We start from the raw sequence: 12,488 nt of genomic DNA, 5'->3' as shown, positions 1-12,488 counted from the left end.
TATGGGTGCCATTGGTTACGCATCTCGGTCACCTCTTGTTCGCATTCACGGCACTTTGAACAGTGGACGTTACATTTCAGATGTGTTACGACCCGTGTCTCTACCCTTCATTCGATCCCTTCGATATCCTACATTTAAGCAGGATAATGCACGACCGCATGTTGCGGGTCCTGTACGAGCCTTTCTGGATACAGAAAATGTTCGTCTGCTGCCCTGGCCAGCACATTCTCCAGATCTCTCACCAATTGAAAACGTCTGGTCAATGGTCGCTCAGCAACTGGCTCGTCACAATACGTCAGTCACTACTCTTGATGAACTGTGATATCGCGTTGAGGCTGCATGGGCATCTGTACCTGAACACGCCATCCAAGCTCTGTTTGACTCAATGCCCAAGCGTATCAAGGCCATTATTGCGGCCAGAGGTGTTCTGTGTCCCGATTTCTCAGGATCTGTTGTTGTTGTTGTCATCAGTCCTGAGACTGGTTTGATGCAGCTCTCCATGCTACTCTATCCTGTGCAAGCTGCTTCATCTCCCAGTACCTACTGCAACCTACATCCTTCTGAATCTGCTTAGTGTACTCATCTCTCGGTCTCCCTCTACGATTTTTACCCTCCACGCTGCCCTCCAATGCTAAATTTGTGATCCCTTGATGCCTCAAAACATGTCCTACCAACCGATCCCTTCTTCTAGTCAAGTTGTGCCACAAACTTCTCTTCTCCCCAATCCTATTCAATACCTCATCATTAGTTACGTGATCTATCCACCTTATCTTCAGTATTCTTCTGTAGCACCACATTTCGAAAGCTTCTATTCTCTTCTTGTCCAAACTAGTTATCGTCCATGTTTCACTTCCATACATGGCTACACTCCAAACAAATACTTTCAGAAACGACTTCCTGATACATAAATCTATATTCGATGTTAACAAATTTCTCTTCTTCAGAAACGCTTTCCTTGCCATTGCCAGTCTACATTTTATATCCTCTCTACTTCGACCATCATCAGTTATTTTACTTCCTAAATAGCAAAACTCCTTTACTACTTTAAGTGTCTCATTTCCTAATCTAATTCCCTCAGCATCACCCGATTTAATTTGACTACATTCCATTATCCTCGTTTTGCTTTTGTTAATGTTCATCTTATATCCTCCTTTCAAGACACTGTCCATTCCGTTCAACTGCTCTTCCAAGTCCTTTGCCGTCTCTGACAGAATTACAATGTCATCGGCGAACCTCAAAGTTTTTACTTCGTCTCCATGGACTTTAATACCTACTCCAAATTTTTCTTTTGTTTCCTTTACTGCTTGCTCAATATACAGATTGAATAACATCGGGGAGAGGCTACAACCCTGTCTCATTCCTTTCCCCACCACTGCTTCCCTTTCATGCCTCTCGACTTTTATGACTGCCACCTGGTTTCTGTACAAATTGTAAATAGCCTTTCGCTCCCTGTATTTTACCCCTGCCACCTTTAGAATTTGAAAAAGAGTATTCCAGTCAACATTGTCAAAAGCTTTCTCTAAGTCTACAAATGCTAGAAACGTAGGTTTGCCTTTTCTTAATCTTTCTTCTAAGATAAGTCGTAAGGTCAGTATTGCCTCACGTGTTCCAACATTTCGACGGAATCCAAACTGATCCTCCCCGAGGTCTGCATCTACCAGTTTTTCCATTCGTCTGTAAAGAATTCGCGTTAGTATTTTGCAGCCGTGGCTTATTAAACTGACAGTTCGGTAATTTTCACATCTGTCAGCACCTGCTTTCTTTGGGATTGGAATTATTATATTCTTCTTGAAGTCTGAGGGTATTTCGCCTGTCTCATACATCTTGCTCACCAGCTGGTAGAGTTTTGTCATGACTGGCTCTCCCAAGGCCGTCAGTAGTTCTAATGGAATGTTGTCTACTCCGGGGGCCTTGTTTCGACTCAGGTCTTTCAGTGCTCTGTCAAACTCTTCACGCAGTATCGTATCTCCCATTTCGTCTTCATCTACATCCTCTTCTATTTCCATAATATTGTCCTCAAGTACATCGCCCTTGTATAAACCTTCTATATACTCCTTCCACCTTTCTGCCTTCCCTTCTTTGCTTAGAACTGGGCTGCCATCTGAGCTCTTGATATTCATAAACATGGTTCTCTTCTCTCCAAAGGTCTCTTTAATTTTCCTGTAGGCAGTATCTATCTTACCCCTAGTGAGATAAGCTTCTACATCCTTACATTTGTCCTCTAGCCATCCCTGTTTAGCCACTTTGCACTTCCTGTCGATCGCATTTTTGAGACGTTGGTATTCCTTTTTGCCTGCTTCATTTACTGCATTGCACCCAAATTGCGTGAATGTGTAATCATATGTCAATTCTGGTAAAATATAGTTGTCCAATGAATATCCGTTTATCATCTGCATTTCTTCTTGATGTAGCAATTTTAATGGCCAGTAGTGTATTTTGAAAATATATGAAGACCTTAAAAAACTGGATCCATGGGAAACAAGAAATACCATAAAAATTAATGGATCAGATCAATAAAGAAGAAAGGGGTACAGATAAATTTAATTGAAATGCAAACATCTGATTAAATTACACATTATAAAGACCTATGGTATTAGGTTGGGGCATAAGTTCATAGCATTTTTTGTTTTGGACATTGATATTCCGGCTGCTATGGTTTCATTTATCGACAGCTCAACCAGTTCTCCGCCTCAAAACCACAGAATCGAAAAGTTACTGCAGCGTTGGCATATTTTTGTACTCACTGGAAGTTAATATATTATCGATATATTATTGATGACTAAATTCTGTGTTATGTGCTTATATTTTATTTATTAAACTTACGGGAAAACGCTGGGTAAGGACAACACACATACCCATGCCCGACGGAGGACTCAAACCTCCCACGGGAGTAGCAGCGCGAACTGTGGCAAGGCGCCCCAGATCGCGTGGCTACTCCGGCCGGCAGACTAGAAGTCAATCAAGCAGATGATAAAGAACAACTGCAAGCAATATAGAACTGACAGAACTGAAGACAGTTTGAAAAAAATTGTAAAATTTAAGACCTCCAGGGCTAGATGAAACAAATACCAAATTTATTAAACACGGAGGAATTCTTTAAGAATTAAGAATGATGCCTCCTTTGGCTAGTTGTTTTAAGAACATGAGATACGGGAGGAGTAGAAAATACAAAAGTCATTTCAGTATCAAAGAAAGATGAAAGCAGTAAGACGTATAACTACAGTAGTGTAAGTATTCAGATTATTGTATACAAAATCTACAGCAAAATAATAAATGAGAGGATACGAAATATTTTGGATGTAATTTTAATGGCGGAGCAAACACATTTCCGAAAAGGAAGATGGTGTATAGACGATGTTTTCGCACTGAAACATATAATTCAGAAAGAGGCGAGAATTTAATCTGGAAACTCATCCAGTATTTGTGGATTATGAAGAAATTTTTAAGACAATTCATAGAAATAAGCTACAAGGAATAATATAAAAAAAGAGAAATCCCTGAACATGTGATCCAAGGAACCATACATGAACACTAGAACTGAGACGTTAAGGATATAACACGTGAAATATAAACGAATCAAGGAATAAAACAAGGGTGTAGATTGTCACCATCATGGTTCAAATGGCTCTGAGCACTATGGGTCTTAACTGCTCTGGTCATTAGTCCCCTAGAACTTAGAACTACTTAAACCTAACTAACCTAAGGACATCACACACATCCATGCCTGAGGCAGGATTCGAACCCGCGACCGTAGCAGCCCCGCGGTTCCAGACTGCGCGCCTAAAACCACTAGACCACCGCGGCCGGCTGTCACCATCATCATTCAGTATCTAAATAGATGACATGATCCATAGATATTGGAGGAATAAACTTATTAACACGTTGTTGTTCGCGGATGGTCAAGTTAACACAGAAGACAGCAAAGGTAAATTCCAAATCACATCACATAATCTAACTGCGATAAGTGAAAACTACAATCTGACTATATCTATAAATAAAACAGGTAGTTCATTTCAAGCATTTAGCATTTGACATATTATATGTTCAAAATATGGACATACACTCCTGGAAATTGAAATAAGAACACCGTGAATTCATTGTCCCAGGAAGGGGAAACTTTATTGACACATTCCTGGGGTCAGATACATCACATGATCACACTGACAGAACCACAGGCACATAGACACAGGCAACAGAGCATGCACAATGTCTGCACTAGTACAGTGTATATCCACCTTTCGCAGCAATGCAGGCTGCTATTCTCCCATGGAGACGATCGTAGAGATGCTGGATGTAGTCCTGTGGAACTGCTTGCGATGCCATTTCCACCTGGCGCCTCAGATGGACCAGCGTTCGTGCTGGACATGCAGACCGAGTGAGACGACGCTTCATCCAGTCCCAAACATGCTCAATGGGGGACAGATCCGGAGATCTTGCTGGCCAGGGTAGTTGACTTACACCTTCTAGAGCACGTTGGGTGGCACGGGATACATGCGGACGTGCATCGTCCTGTTGGAACAGCAAGTTCCCTTGCCGGTCTAGGAATGGTAGAACGATGGGTTCGATGACGGTTTGGATGTACCGTGCACTATTCAGTGTCCCCTCCACGATCACCAGAGGTGTACGGCCAGTGTAGGAGATCGCTCCCCACACCATGATGCCGGGTGTCAACTGCACATACGGTTCACGTCCACGCTGTCGCGGCATGCTACCAGTGTTAAAGACTGCGATGGAGCTCCGTATGCCACGGCAAACTGGCTGACACTGACGGCGGCGGTGCACAAATGCTGCACAGGTAGCGCCATTCGACGGCCAACACCGCGGTTCCTGGTATGTCCGCTGTGCCGTGCATGTGATCATTGCTTGTACAGCCCTCTCGCAGTGTCCGGAGCAAGTATGGTGGGTCTGACACACCGGTGTCAATGTGTTCTTTTCTCCATTTCCAGGAGTGTATAAGAAACCTAATGCTTATCAGTGCTTATGTAGCTCAATAAGGAGAATGGAATCAACAATCTAATAAGTATAGAATATGGGGTGACAATAAATGGGAGAAAGATGCAAGTAATGAGATGTAGCAGAATTGAGAACGGCGAGAAACTTAACATCAGGATTGGTGACCACGAAGTAGATGAAGTGAAGGAATTCTGCTAACTAGGAACCAAAATAACCCGTGAGGGACGGTGCAAGAAGGACAACAAAAGCAGACTAGCACTGATAAAAGGTGCATCCCTGGCCAAGAGAAGTCTGCTAGTAACAAACATAGGTCCTAATTTGATGAGTAAATTTATAAGAATGTGCGTTTGGAGCAGAGCATTGTGAGACTTGGACAGTGGGAAAACAGGCACAGAAGAGAATCGAAGCACTTGAGATGTGGTGCTACGGATGAGTGTTGAAACTTAGATGGACTGATACGGAAAGGAATGAAGAGATTCTCCGTAGAATCGGCGACAAGGAGAAAGGACAGGATGAGAACACATCTGCTACATCAGAGGATAACGTCCATGACACTAGGATGAGGTGTAGAGGGTAAAAACTGTACAGGAAGACAGAGATTGGAATATACCCAGCAAAAAGTGGAAGGCCTAGTTTGCTAACGCTACTCTGAGATGAAAACATTGGCTGAGGAGAGGAATTCGTGGCGGGTCGCATCAAACCAGTCAGAATGCTGATGACTCAAAAAAACAGTAAGAAAGAAAGCTACAGAAGAACACTTAAGCATAAAACAAGGAAAGAGACACCACTGAAATTTTTATAAAGTCATGGCAGTTCTCGTTTTATTGTATGGGGCGCCAAGATGGACGCTGAGAAAGATTTACGGCAACTAGAAATATGATAGATATGATATTTCTAGATATGAAATTTCTGAGATCTGTGAAAGGCTGCACTACGGAAGACAAAATTAGAAACGAAGTAGTAGGTGAAGAATGAGTGATGCAACCAATAGCCCAAAATACATCACAATACAACAACAACAACAAAAATGGAGAGAACATGTACTTCGCGTCTCAACACACAGACTTTCTAAACTAGCGACGAGGCAAGAGAAGTGTGGGAAGACCGAGGATGAGACTGTGAGACGGGAACAAGTCCTAGGCCTAACCCTGGAGGGGCAGAAGAATAAAAACTGGATCAGCCGTCATAACTTTCGCTAACAATACTTCCAGTACCAATCACAGTACACCAAATCGAACCAACAGTGGATACCGAATGCACACAACGAAGGGTAATACGAATGGATACAATTTTGTTTCGACCCATTGGAGAGCGTCACGGAGAAGCTGAAAGAAGTAAACAGGCAAAAGGCTGAAGATAGTCGCAAACTATACCATGAAAACCTATTTAGTATGTTTCAAGAAACATCGTTTCAAAAATGACCGGTATATTTGAAACGGCAATACAAACTAAACGAGCAGCGATAGGAATACACCGTTTGTTGCAAAATGCTTGGGACAACAGTACATTTTCAGGCAGACAAACTTTCGAAATTACAGTAGTTACAATTGTCAACAACAGATGGCGCTGCGGTTTGGGAAACTCTATAGTACGATATTTTCCACATATCCACCATGCGTAGCAATAACATGGCGTAGTCTCTGAATGAAATTACCCGAAACCTTTGACAACGTGTCTGGCGGAATGGCTTCACATGCAGATGAGATGTACTACTTCAGCTGTACAATTGTTTCTGGATTCTTTCGGTACACCTGGTCTTTCAAGTGTCCCCACAGAAAGAAGTCACAGGGGTTCATGTCTGGCGAATAGGGAGGCCAATCCACGCCGCCTCCTGTATGTTTCGGATAGCCCAAAGCAATCACACGATCATCTAAATATTCATTCAGGAAATTAAAGACGTCGGCCGTGCGATGTGGCCGGGCACCATCTTGGATAAACCACGAGGTGTTCGCTGTGTCGTCTAAGGCAGTTTGTACCGCCACAAATTCACGAAGAATGTCCAGATAGCGTGATGCAGTAATCGTTTCGGATCTGAAAAATGGGCCAATGATTCCTTTGGTAGAAATGGCGGCCCAGACCAGTACTTTTTGAGGATGCAGGGACGATGGGACTGCAACATGTGGCTTTTCGGTTCCCCATATGCGTCAGTTCTATTTATTGACGAAGCCATCCAGGTAAAAATAAGCTTCGTCAGTAAACCAAATGCTGCCCACATGCATATCGCCGCCATAAATCCTGTGCACTATATCGTTAACGAATGTCTCTCATGCAGCAATGGTAGCGGTGCTGAGGGGTTGCCGCGTTTGAGTTTTGTATGGATAGAGGTGTAAATTCTGGCGCATGAGACGATACGTGGACGTTGGCGTCATTTGGACCGCAGCTGCAACACGGCGAACGGAAACCCGAGGCCGCTGTTGGATCACCTGCTGCACTAGCTGCGTGTTGCCCTCTGTGGTTGCCGTACGCGGTCGCCCTACCTTTCCAGCACGTCCATCCGTCACGTTCCCAGTCCGTTGAAATTTTTCAAACACATCATTTATTGTATCGCTTTTCGGTCCTTTGGTTACTTTAAACCTCCGTTGAAAACTTCGTCTTGTTACAACAACACTGTGTTCTAGGCGGTGGAATTCCAACACCAGAAAAATCCTCTGTTCTAAGGAATAAACCATGTTGTCCAAAGCACACTTGCACGTTGTGAACAGCACACGCTTACAGCAGAAAGGCGACGTACAGAATGGCGCATAACAGGCTGCGTTGTCTTGTATATCTTTCACATCACTTGCAGCGCCATCTGTTGTTGAAAATTGTAACTACTGTAATTTCGAAAGTTTGTCCGCCTGAAAATGTACTGTTGTCTCAAGCATATTGCAACAAACGGTGTATTTCTATCGCTACTCGTTTAGTTTTTATTGCCGTTTCAAATATACCGGTCATTTTTAAAACACCCTGTATATACTATGAATCCCTACGTATCGTTGTTGCAGTAATGCGAAGATGGGCTTAGATTAATTACGGCGCCCACAGAGGGTTTTAACAACCATTTTTATTGCGCTCCTCACGTGAGTGTAGGGGGAGTACGCTCTAATAGCTATTACAATAGGCAGTACCCTATAGCACGCACTTCACGGCGGCTTTCATGGTGTGGATGTTGATCTAGAAGAAGATAGCCATCACCTCCCGATAAAGCTTTTGCGAGTCCTTCTGTAACGTTGGAAATCTCATTCACGAAAGAGCAGAGTGTCAAAGATATATTACGGGTGGTTATAATTAAACTTTCCCTGTTTAACACGTATGACACGGAAACTAATTATCATACGGGCACCAAACTTCGTAGTATTAATGTCAAGGACGTGGGGAAGAGAAATGATCCCGAATCAATTCAGTTTTAATGTTCTGCTACGGTACGTCATACCATTACATAGCAATACCATTACTGCTACAAAAGGGGCTCAACATGGCGCCCATCAGTGTCCAGAAGAGTCTGAAAGCGCAGGATGGCATTCTGCATAGCAGAACGAAGCATGTCCTTGGGAATGCGGGCTACCTCTCTTGATATGCTTCGCTTCAGATCTATTCAAAAAAGAATGGGCCAATATTGAACGTAGCCGTGAAGCCACACCATACTGTGACATGTTCACCATACGGAGGAACTTCATGGACAGGTACTCGAGGTGAAGATCCCCACATACGGCAATTCTGTGTGTTCACCTCACCCAGCAGGGAAAAATGAGCTTCCTCTGTCCATAGGATAGTCGAAGGCCAGCCCTCGTCAACTTCAATCCTTGCGAAAAAGTGGAGAGCGAAGTCAACACGTCGTTGTGCGTCTTACAGTGCAAACTGCTGACCGATATGGATCTTTTACGGATACCACCTGAGAATGGTTCGTAGCAACTTCCGTACAGTGGACCACTGGATGTTCAACCGTTGTGACACAGCACACGCACTGCCTGACGATTGGAAATTGCGCGCTGCGTTGTCTACCATAGCAACAGTGATTTCAACAACCACCTGTGGTGCAACCGGTCGTCGGCCTCTGCCAGGAGCGACTCCCAATTCTCTAGTTGATTCGAACTCCATCATGCTCCGCACAGCAGATGGACAAAGAGCACTCTTCCGTAATCCTTTCAGCCGGACATATTCTCGAAGTGCAGCTGCAGCGTTACTGGTTTTGATAATAGAACTTCAACAATAATGCCCTGGTCTTTTATCCAATTCAGGTTGACACGTTAACAAGTGCACTGGGGACTGGTCAGGTGTGTCAGACTATGAAATCACGACAGCTTGTGGTCATAGTTGAAACTGGACGGTGGCTCTGTGGGGCATGGAAACCATGCACCCATACTCTGGACATTAATGCTTCCAAGTTTGGTACGCGTACGGTAATTAGTTTCCGTGTTTATAATGTGTTAAATACGGAAAGTTTAATTATAACCACCCGGTGCTATCACGTGTAGCTACGGGACATTTTTCCGCGACATAGAGTAACGTCATTCAGTTGAGTTATTTGTTATTTCTATCAGTCTACTGTTTATTGAAAGCACTGGAGCTACATACAATCGGTAGCTTCGGAGGGAATACTCTTCGTTCATAACACGCTAAATTTTTACCTAATAATCGTGGATTCTGTTGCAACACAAGAGACGCTTTCGGTTCCACAACAAAATTGCTTGAAATTATCCGTCTCTTTTCATATGAGCCATTTGAATTATACAAGGTGAACATTAATAAAACCGACAAACTACATGGACGGATTCCTGAATGCAAATGGAGGAAAAAATGTCCTATGAACATGTGTCCGGAAATTGACGGTGTGCGTGCAACGAAAACAAATCGCCCCGCAGCACAATACAAACAGCTGCATCGCATCTACATCACAATAAATCTTCAAAGTAGTCTTCATGGCATGCAATGCACGCGTCACAGACATAGAACGCGATTCTCGAAATCTCTCGATCCTCCAAGTCCGGTGTACGCACAGTCCACCGCCTCGCGGCACGTTTGTCTTTCTGAAAGGACCAATGATCACTAAACGCCCTAAAAGAGCTTGAAACGTTATGTGATGTAGTTGGTGTCTATGAGGTTACTTGTTTTGGTACAGTATTGCTGCGTCTCGCCAGTTTCCGTCTGTTTGGCCGTACACAAATACCATATCGGCTTGTTCCCGGCATGAATAACGGACCATTCTGTTGCGTACAGTATGCTGCGCCAATCACACAGCCTACAGTTTACAGTTACACACAAGGAACACACGTCACGTGGTCAGAGGGACTTTCATTCGTCAGCGCTGCGTACGGTGACAACGATGCATTTCCGGAGACATGTTCATAGGACCTTTTTTCCTCCAGTTCCAGTCAGGAATTCGTCCTGCAGTTTGTCGGTTTTGTCAATGTTCACCCTGTATTTGTACCAGCTCTCATCCTGCTATTCAAGATTTCATTTCTACATTGACATCGATGGTAAAAATAGTGTTGATTCCACTGGAGGTACACGCAAATTTGTGTCGTTGGGGAGCACCAGTAATGGAAAAATAATTTACTAGACTCCAACGGCGGAACTTGTAAAGGGTTGGCCCTGACCGTTTTATACTGATTTTGCACACGAAATTAATATGAAAAATAATTCATTGCATATTAATAATGAGGATATGATGGAGTTAATAATGGTATTTGTTTACTTTTCACAGAATCGACGTCATTTTTCAGGTGGTAAGGAAATCTGTGTTAAACGCTTTTTACGAAGCGCTTCTGGTGCGGACTCACCTCTACTGCAACTATGGAAGTATGTGTGCTCAAGAAACCATGGTTACTTAGTTAATTTACATACACATACCACGTGTGTTTGAGAGGAATTAAATCAAAAATACTACCGGTATTTAGTAAGTTTTGTAGTTTAGTACACGTTAAAATTAAGTGCAGTGTCTTCCAGTGTGACGAGAAAAAATTTAATAAATTTTCTACATGCTGACGACTAAAATAAAGCCGGCCGCTGTGGCCGAACGGTTCTAGGAGCTTCAGTCTGGAACCGCGCGACCGCTACGGTCGCAGGTTCGAATCCTGCCTCGGGCATGGATGTGTGTGATGTCCTTAGGTTAGTTAGGTTTAAGTAGTTCTAAGTTCTAGCGGACTGATGACCTCAGATGTTAAGTCCCACAGTGCTCAGAGCCATTTGAACCATTTTTAACTAAAATAAACACACCCATCAAAAAAAGTTTTGCATCACCTCGGTTCCTAGAGTTCCGGAACCTGTACAGAAAATGGGAATAGAGATCAACATAAACATCATTTCCGCTTTTTTTATTGCTCTTGAAAACCACACATTGCATGTTGTACCACCATTCAGCGAAAGCTTCAGAGGTGGTGGTCCAGATTGCTGCACATCCTCTTGCATTGATGGGCGCCATATTGAGCCCCTTTTGTTGAACTGGTTGTTGGACCAATCTGTACAGTGCGGCATGGTGTCGTGGCTGCAAAGATGGGCCTCGCCTTGGACGTCGGAAGTGAAGTTGCGCATCATACAGCCTATTGCGTACAGTAACATGACGTCCTGTGGATGCACGAAAAGCATTATTCAACATGGCAGCGTTGCTATCAGTGTTTCTCCGAGCCATAATTAGTAGGTAGCGGCCCTTGGGCGGCCTGAGCGAGGCACATCAACGACAGTTCCTGTTTCTCTGTACTTCCTCCATGGACGAAGAACATCGCTTGGTTCACTCCGAAATGCCTGGACACTTCCCTTGTTGAGAGCCCTTCCTGGCAGAATGTAACAACGCGGACGCGATCGAACCGTGGTATTGACCGTCTAGGCATAGCTGAACTACTGACAACATGAGCCGTTTACCTCCTTCCTGGTGGAATGACTGGAACTGACCGGCTGTCAGTACCCCCTACGTCTAATAGGTGCTGCTCATGCGTGGTTGTTGACATATTTGGGCAGATTTAGTGACATCTCTGACCAATCACAAGGACTGTGTCTGTGATATAATATCCACAGTCAACGTCCATCTTCAGGATTTCCGGGAACCTGGGTGATGAAAAACTTTTTTTGATGTGTGTATATTCAAACAGCTGTATGGGTCATGCATTTAGAAAAGATTTGTTAAATGATAACAAAACTGTAGAAAAACGTATCTCCTTTAAATTGTTACAGATAAAGCGACGTAAGCAGTACAAAAGTTTATTGCACAGTGCTAGGTACGTGTTTAAGACGATGGATGCATGCTTGTTCTCAAGTTAAATATAGTTTTGGTTTCAGTTCCTTCAAACTCCGCGATCAGGCCCTGAAGGCCACCAGCCGTCGACTTCCCGCCGTGTCATCCTCTGCCATGAGGCATCGGGAGTATGCGGTGTGGCAGAGCACACGGTCAGCACATAGCGCTCTTGGCCGTTGTCGGCTTTCCAGACTTTTTATTGGAGCTCCTCAGACGCCTCCACGAGGGTTTTTTCCATTCGCCTGTAAAGAATTCGTGTTAGCTGTGACTTATTAAACTGATAGTTCGGTAATTTTCACATCTGTCAACACCTGCTTTCCTTGACATT

This window comes from Schistocerca gregaria, chromosome 1 (genome assembly GCF_023897955.1).
Source record: "Schistocerca gregaria isolate iqSchGreg1 chromosome 1, iqSchGreg1.2, whole genome shotgun sequence".
NCBI lineage: Eukaryota > Metazoa > Arthropoda > Insecta > Orthoptera > Acrididae > Schistocerca > Schistocerca gregaria.
Note: the sequence above shows the minus strand (reverse complement) of the source record.